This window comes from Urocitellus parryii, chromosome 9 (assembly GCF_045843805.1).
Source record: "Urocitellus parryii isolate mUroPar1 chromosome 9, mUroPar1.hap1, whole genome shotgun sequence".
NCBI lineage: Eukaryota > Metazoa > Chordata > Mammalia > Rodentia > Sciuridae > Urocitellus > Urocitellus parryii.
Window position 1 is genome coordinate 6,734,135 of NC_135539.1, and position 8,557 is coordinate 6,742,691.

Genomic DNA, 8,557 nt, shown 5'->3' on the forward strand with positions numbered 1-8,557 from the left:
GAAGGCTCTGGGCCAGAGGCCCCAACGAACTTCCTCTACCTGCCCTCATGCCCCATCCTAAATGAGCCTGCCACCCAAACTCCTCCCATGATCTGGTCCAGCTAAACACTATGAAACCCAGACCTTGTTAGAGCCCATAGTCTTTTCCCTCTCAAAAATGTGCCCCTCTGTTGCTTAATAAAGCATCACTGATCCATTGAAATCTGTCTCCACTTCTTTTTCTTTTTGTATTCCCTTTCATGTGCTTTCATTTGGTTCTAAACTCAAGAATGGAGTTCAGGACTCTTTACCCTTCACTGTCCTAAAGAACCTCTACCACTTTTCCACATTTCCCTCTCTCTCTGCCTTATACTCAAAGAAGGAATCCCTTCATGAATCCTGGGCTAGATTTTTGCTGCCTTACTGCTGTGTGGGTAGAGCAAGGACCTACATAGGGTCTTTCATTGATATTAGAAGCATCTTTCTCCAACCTATCCAATCTAATTCCTTCCCTCCCTCATGTATTCAGACCTCCGGATCAGAGGCTGATTTCTGCCATTTTGTTCCTGCCTGCAACACTGGCCTTCTAGTTCTTCGGAGAGATAAGATCCCTTCCAGTCTCTTGCTGAGATGCCCTGACTGAGACCTTGCTTTTTGGTTCATCTGGACCCTGGGTGTCCTCTACCAATGGGATTGCAGGAAGGGACACCCTGTCATTCTCTAGTGGAACTCTAAGTGCATAAAACTGCTGCAAATCCTGGGCTCAGGGCCTCTCAGTTCTTCCCTCTCCTCCTCCATCAATTGCCAAGGTGACCTGCCTCCAGGGAATTGTTCTTCCCTTCAAGGAGCTGTAGGAGAGTTTAATGAAGTACCTCCTGGGTAGCTCCTTTCCTACCCATTTGGACAGACACAGAGGCACCCCTGGAAAGCTTCTTGCCCACCTTTGGCCCACCTTTTGGTCAGTAATCTTGTAGGTAGGATGGGGGGAGTAGAAAACCTGCTAAATGTTGTATATAATAATTCTATCAAATGGTTCCAGTGTAATGACCCCCACATGCTTTCTTTTCCAAGAAGCCATTTACCTGCAGCCTAGCCTGGCCTCTGAGGACAGGATATGTCACATTCCTTAGCAAGTTTCTACCTGTTCACTATAGGAGAATGCAGGCCCAAAATAATGTTGATAACAGGAACTCAAGTTTTCCTGAGGGAGGAGACTTTTGTGACCTGAAATTCCAGGAGGTTCTCAAGATAGAGCTTCCCTAGCTTTAAAATTAGACTATTTTCTAGACTCTCATAATACACATTGTTTCTCTGTACTCCCCACTCTGGCAGGAAAAAGACCAGAAAATCTGGCCTTTAATTAGAGTAAAACTACCCCTCAGCTCTCTGTCGTAGTTCAGGAACACAAATTGTTTTTTTTCTCTTGTGGAGATGTCACCCAAAACTCCAGTAGGCTTGCCTCCCACTTCAAATTGAGGAGTGTAATATGAAATCATGGTCCTGTGAGTATGAGGACCCAAAAGGACAAAGGGAACATGTAAGAAATTTTAAGGGCACAACTAGCTGACAAATGTCGTTCCTCAATTAAAATAGTTATCAATCTGAATGAGGCTCCAGCCAGAGGTCATGGAAGAAAGGGCAGAAACTACTGACCCCTAGAGTCTCTGGGTTTAGGGAGCTGTCTCCTAGCCAAAGAGACAGTTTTCTTGGCACTGGTGCCTATGTCTCTTTAAAAAAAAATCTTTTTTTTCAGAGGGGATTCTCATCCTCAAAAGTTATAGTAGAGGATGGCATAATCACAGTTGAGATAAAGTGTAGGGCACGTCACATCAGAGAAATAGAAACCTACGATGGAGAAAAGGAAACCTAACTTGCAGACTGATGCTCACTTCCTGGTCTTGGGGCAGCACATGGCTAAGATGGCGCCTGGCGATCAGCCAGAAGGCATTACCGTGGGTTGTGACAAAAAATCGGACCACCTCTAGGATAGGCTCAGAACCCTTCTGTCCTTGTCCTCGTGGACAGCTCCTGTCTCCCCTTCCTGCCTGTAGGATGGGTGCACACGTGAACTCTCCCCACCCTGCTGACCTTTACCCTGATGGCTCCTGTGCCTTATATTAGCTGTGTGTGTTTCCTCAATAAATGAGCTCCAGTCTTGACTGGTCTGCCTGATGCGTCTGATCCATCTTCCTGCAAGGGAGAGCTGGGTGCGGGCGAACCCCGACAATAAAGGAAATGCCTAATAATTTTCTGCATCCAACCTGGTCTAACTACCAACTGCTAAAAACAAACAAACAACAACAACAAAAAAATGATTAAAATGCCCTATGGAGAGGTTGCTCAAAACATCAGCTTTGGGGCTGGGGTTGTGGCTCAGTGACAGAGTGCTCGCTTAGCACATGTGAGACACTGGGTTCAAACCTTAGCACCACATAAAAATGAAATAAAGATATTGTGTCCACTGACAACTAAAAAATAAATATTTAAACAACAACAACAACAACAAAACCCAGCAGCTTCACTTAGTTTTTGCTATCTCTATCTCACCAAGGCTTGCATTGAAAAGTAAATTGTAGAGGTCTGCAGGAAAAAAAAAATGTCACTTTTAAATGCCAGCCCCCACCTTTCTGACCCAATCATTTGTTATTTATATGGTGGGACCAAATGGCTGGCTATCTTACCGTGCTGCTTTTTTTTTTTTTAGAGAGAATTTTTTAATATTTATTTATTTTTTTAGTTTTTGGCTGACACAACATCTTTGTTTGTATGTGGTGCTGAGGATGGAACCCGGGTGCCCCATGCTGTTTTCTTAACAAGTTTCTCCCTAAACTCTACAGGACAGGGAGGGAAAAATGAAATGATCAATTCTTCTTTACCTAGAGAATCTTTACCTAAGAATTTCAGGGCTCACCATTCCTTTATCTTTTTTTTTTGGTAATGGGGATTGAACTCTGGGACACTTGACCACTGAGCCACACGCCCAGCCCTATTTTGTATTTTATTTAGAGCAGAATCTCACTAAGTTGCTTAGCACCTCATCTTTTTTTAAAAATATTTTATTTTAGGTGTTGTACATAATGTCTTTATTTTATTTATTTACTTTTATGTGGTGTTGAGGATCGAACCCAGGGCCTCCAACACGCTAGGTAAGCACTCTACCACTGAGCTACAAGCCCAGCCCCAGCACCTGACTTTTGCTGAGGCTGGCTTTGAACTTGTGATCCTCTTGCCTCAACCTCCTGAGCTGATGGGATTACAGACATTTAATCACCATTCTTTCAATATCTAAACTAACTCTCTGAGTCAAAAAGTAAACTTGGGGGGCTGGGGATGTGGCTCAAGCGGTAGAGTGCTCGCCTGGCATGCGTGTGGCCCTGGTTCGATCCTCAGCACCACATACAAACAAAGATGTTGTGTCCGCCGAAAACTAAAAAATAAATATTAAAAAATTCTCTCTCTCTCTCTCTCTCCCTCCTCTCTCACTCTATCTTAAAAAAAAAAGTAAACTCTGATCTCATAACAGCCTTGTAATTTTTTAAGAACTCTTTTTTTTAAAATTCTATATTTTTGGAAATCATGATTTTATGATTTGATCCTACATGACTAAAGCAATATATTTTTCCAATCAGCCTTATTTTATCTAACTGTAGAGGTTTTTGCACTCTGTCTTTGTTCAGGGATCAGTTTTCAAGGGTTAGCTCTCAAATGCAGTGGGAAAATTTCCTCTTACAAGATCCTAAATAGGACTTCGACATGGTGATGCTGGAAATAAATCTAATAGAAGCTTTAATAAACATCTATAGTGTTACCTCCTACCTGTGGAGCTCTACCTACAAAAAGCTAGAAGATATTGCTCCTTGTCTGTCTTGTGTATGTGCGAACACATGTATTGTGTTGTTATGTCTATATGTGCCTGTGTCCATATGTCATGTACATGGTATCAAAACTGGCATATAGATATATGATTGCTCATAAATTAAAATATAAAAGACGGGCTGGGGATGTGGCTCAAGCAGTAGCGCGCTCGCCTGGCATGCGTGCTGCCCGGGTTCGATCCTCAGCACCACATACCAACAAAGATGTTGTGTCCGCCGAGAACTAAAAAAATAAATATTAAAAATTCTCTTTCTCTCTCTCCTCTCTCTTTAAAAAAAAATATAAAAGAAAAATGGATCAGATACCTTTTAATTTACATGATTTAAGAAGCTCAATGTAAATTAGGTAAATAAATGAGAGTAAAGATGTCTTTAAAATTACTAACTTACAAGATTTTCTAGGTGGTAAACAATAGAGTGTTAATTTCTATAAAATGTCTAAAACATAATATCCATTGCTTCTAGGATTTTTATTCAACAAGGAAGACATGGCTAGTACTGTTAACTATAATTGTCTGACAGCTTGGGTTTTACAGTTAAAAATAAGTAAATTAGATTTAACATAATTGGAATTAATCATAAATGTGTTTGTTATAGACATCTTTTTAATTTACAAAGTTAAGGTGCTAACTACTCTTTTTAAATTTTATAAGGTAACATATTTAAACATTACGTGTGTTTTCATAAATGGGTAAATGGAAAAATGTTTAAGATTGTTTTGTCTGTGTCTTTACTGAAAACAAGGTTAAGTTTTATTTAGAGCAGCTAACTGGTCTTAAAGGAATTAGGGTTTGTACAACTCTGGTTAAACAACAACTGTTGTTTTAAAGTATTACATTACATTTCAGATACTGAATTTTTCTTTAAAAGCTAAACTTGGCCAATATAAAAACATTAATGTGATTGTGGTTCCATTATTGGCCTCTTTGTATGTTAAGAGGCCAGTGATCTTCCAAGTATACAAGACTTTGAAGTATAAGATTTAGAAGAACATTTTACCAAGCTGGTGTTCTTCAAATTAATGTTTAAAGGTTTTGGATTATAAAAATTATGTTTCTTAGTTTATAGCTTAGTTTATACAAACTCAATATATTTTTACTACTGTTGATATCATTTTGTATTTTTCTTGTAAACTTTAACTGCTGTCTGTCAGTGTCTTACAGAAGTACAACTTTCAATATAACAATCTGAGTTAATTTGAGATAGAATTGTGGGGACAGACTAGGCAAGACAGCAAAGAAAGCAAGAAACACAGTTATTTGTCTGCAGCCAAATAAATTTATTTTTCAGAGGGCAAAACTTTTGATGTAATCAATCAATCCCCCTGAACCCCCAGCTCAGGCAGTTTTAGAACTTTATACCCAGTGTGTAGGGAGAGGGACTCAGAAGTTCACAATCTGCAGAAGTTTACTTGAAAGCAGCTGTTTATTTCACTGTTCTGGGCAAGTTAACCCTTCAAGGATAGCGTGGAGAAGGGTCCAGTCCCACACCTTGGCCAACCTGCTGTTGGTAGCGGCAGTTTAGATGGCCTAAGCCCTCCTACCTCCAACTTTCCTTATAAGCATTGTGCTCTCCTTTCTACATGACTTCACTGGCCCTCATCCTTTCCCAGACCAGTGAATCTTGCCTGGGCACACCTCCCAATAAATCCTCTTCTGGTGCCTTATTGTTCTATGGTTCCTGATCTCACACACCTTTTCTGCTTTACAATGACCTCCTGATCAGGGGAATCCATGAGTTAGTCCCATTAATCCTTTTCTCTTGACATATTTCCCAATTAGCTTATTTTATTTATTTATTTTTTTAGTATTTATGTTTTAGGTGTAGTTGGACACAATGTCTTTATTTTATTTACTTATTTTTATGTGGTGCTGAGGATCGAACCCAGGGCCTCGAACATAGGCTGAGCTACAACCCAAGCCCTTATTTTACTTTTTACAAATTAACTGTTAAACTACAATGATGCAAAGAAAAGACCATGGACTCCAATTTGAATAAAATTAAAGTAAGCTTATATTTGTGTACACAGGAGCTGGCCAGGACTGATTCTCCTAAAACCCTGGGCTAGAGACCAGCATCACAGCTCTCTAGGAACATAGTTTTATAGCACAAAAAGTTGCAAATGGGGGTGTCTTGAGAACTTACAGATAACAGGATTTTGACAAGCGTAATACAAAGGCAGACAGTAGGTTAATGATCTACATGGCTTAACATTTCAAGGTAGGGAATACATTTAGATCCCAACATCAGAATTTATAAGGCACTACTAAGGTTTTAGAGAGGGATGTTATCTGGTCAGGGAAAGCCAGGCATGGGTGAGTTCAAGGCACAGGCAGGAATTCCAAACAAGTTTAGAAATTGTAGTAATTTATACTAAAACAGAAATTAACTTCTCATGATTTTGTGACAAGATGGCTCCCAATCTTAAGTTGGAATTAGGCTGGGTTCATCATAAACCTTTTACTTTCTTTCACCCTTTGCTTTCTCATCTACTTTGGAAGTAATTTAAAGAAGGACCCTAAAGAAATTTGAAGAACACTTGTGACCTTGCCTGCATTTCACTGCTCATTGCTAGCTAGTACCTAACACAAGAGCAGATAAATTCATTGAGACAGACTGTAAATGAGAACTTATAAGGGCTAGGTACGGGATAGGGGAGACATGGGTAATTATTTAATTAAGAGTACAGATTTCTTGGGGCTGGGGATATAGTTTAGTTGGTAGAATTCTTGCCTCAAATGCACAAGGCCCTGCGTTCAATCCCTAGCACCGCAAAGAAGAAGAAGAAGAGCACAGAATTCTTATTTGAGATACTTAAAAAGTGCTAGAAGTGGATGGTGGTGAAGCTTTGCATGATATTTTTGCTGTTGGCTCAGTCCTTGTCCCTGATGCCAATCCAAAAATAAGAACACAGTTTTGAGAAAAAGGAAAAAGAGAGTTATTGCTTTGGTAACAAAGGAGAAACACAGGGGACTCCTGTTCTTGAGGGTGTAATTCTGCCCATCAGCCAGAACAGGGGCTTTTAAAGAGGTGACTCAAAATCTGGAGTTGTAATCCATTTGTTAATTTGGGAGATAGCTGCCTAGGATGGATGAGGAGAAAGGTAATCCCATTTCCTCAGAGATTTGGGATGGAGAGAGATTAGGGAGGAGCAGGGAGAGAGGAAGAAAAAGAAACATGTCCATTTAAAAAAATAAGTTGCAGTGGCAGAGCAGCAAGGCCTATATGGAAAGCATAAAGTGAACACTGTTACAATATTGTGAAGGTACTTAATGGCACTGTTGTGTAATTAAAAATGGCAAAATTTGTCACACCTAGTGGTGCACACCTGTAATCCCAGAGGTTTGGGAGGCTGAGACAGGAGGATTACCAGTTCAAAACCAGCCTCAGCAATTTAGCAAGGCACTAAGCAGCTCAGTGAAACCCTGTCTTTAAATAAAATAGGGCTGGGAATGTGGCTCAGTGGTCCAGCCCTCTGAGTTTAATCCCCAGTACACACGCACACACACACACCAAAAAAAAAAAAAAGGCAAAAATGATAAATTTTGTTATCTACATTTCACCACCTAAAAACTACACTGACTTTGTTGCTTATCAGAACTACAAAAATTCAGAAGCTAGCAACTCCCTCTATTGGCGAGATTGTGGGTATGCAGGCACTCTCAATTCACAAGTGGGAATGCAAATTAATAGTCCTTACTTAAGAGAAATTTGGAATCACTAACAAACTTGCTTATTTCTACTTTTTGCTCTAGCTTTCTCATTCCTAGGAAGTCTCTCAGAAGCTACACCCCCAACAATATGAGGTGCACTTGGTTAACAATTGCAGCACTGTTTATAATTAGAAAATACTGGAAACAACTTAGATGTTCAGGTATGAAATAGTGGCTGAATAAACAATAGTATCTCTACACATCTCTATGAGATATGGAATGATGGCCAGGATATGTTGCTAAGTGAAAAGAGCAAAGTGTGAAAGAATATCTAGAGTATGTTACCTTTCTTTGTGTGAGAAAGGGAAGGCCTAAATTTGGGCTCAGTGGTAGAGCCCTTCCCTAGCATGTATGAGGCTCTGGATTGGATCTCAGTATTGAGGGGGAAAAAAAAGGATGGTGGTGGCGGTAGTGGTAAGAAAACAGACATTTGAGCCAAAAGAAACCTAGCAAAGTAAAATTATGACTGAATTTGTTTGACAAAAGGGAGTGGACAGGGATGAGAAACAAGACCCTTCTCTGAACGTATCTTTTTGTATATGCCTGACTTTGAGAACCATGTTATTGTTTCACATATTTGAAAAACAGTAAACCAAGTAAAATATATAAGGATGGGAGGAATCCTAAGATTTAATACAAACAGAACCAAATTATATTTCAAATGAAACAATAAAAGTGTGTACAGCTGGAATAATTTTTGCATACAGTGTTTTATTTTATTTATTTTTTTTTTAAAGAGAGAGAAAGACTTTTGATTTTTTTTTTAAGAGAGAGTGAGAGAGGGGAGAGAGAGAGATTTTTTAAATATTTATTTCTTAGTTCTCGGCAGACACAACATCTTTGTTGGTATGTGGTGCTGGGGATCGAACCCAGGCCGCACGCATGCCAGACTAGCGCGCTACCGCCTGAGCCACATTCCCAGCCCCTGCATACAGTGTTTTAATTGTGTGCCCTCAGTCTAAAGACAAAACAAATTCCAAACAAATATTG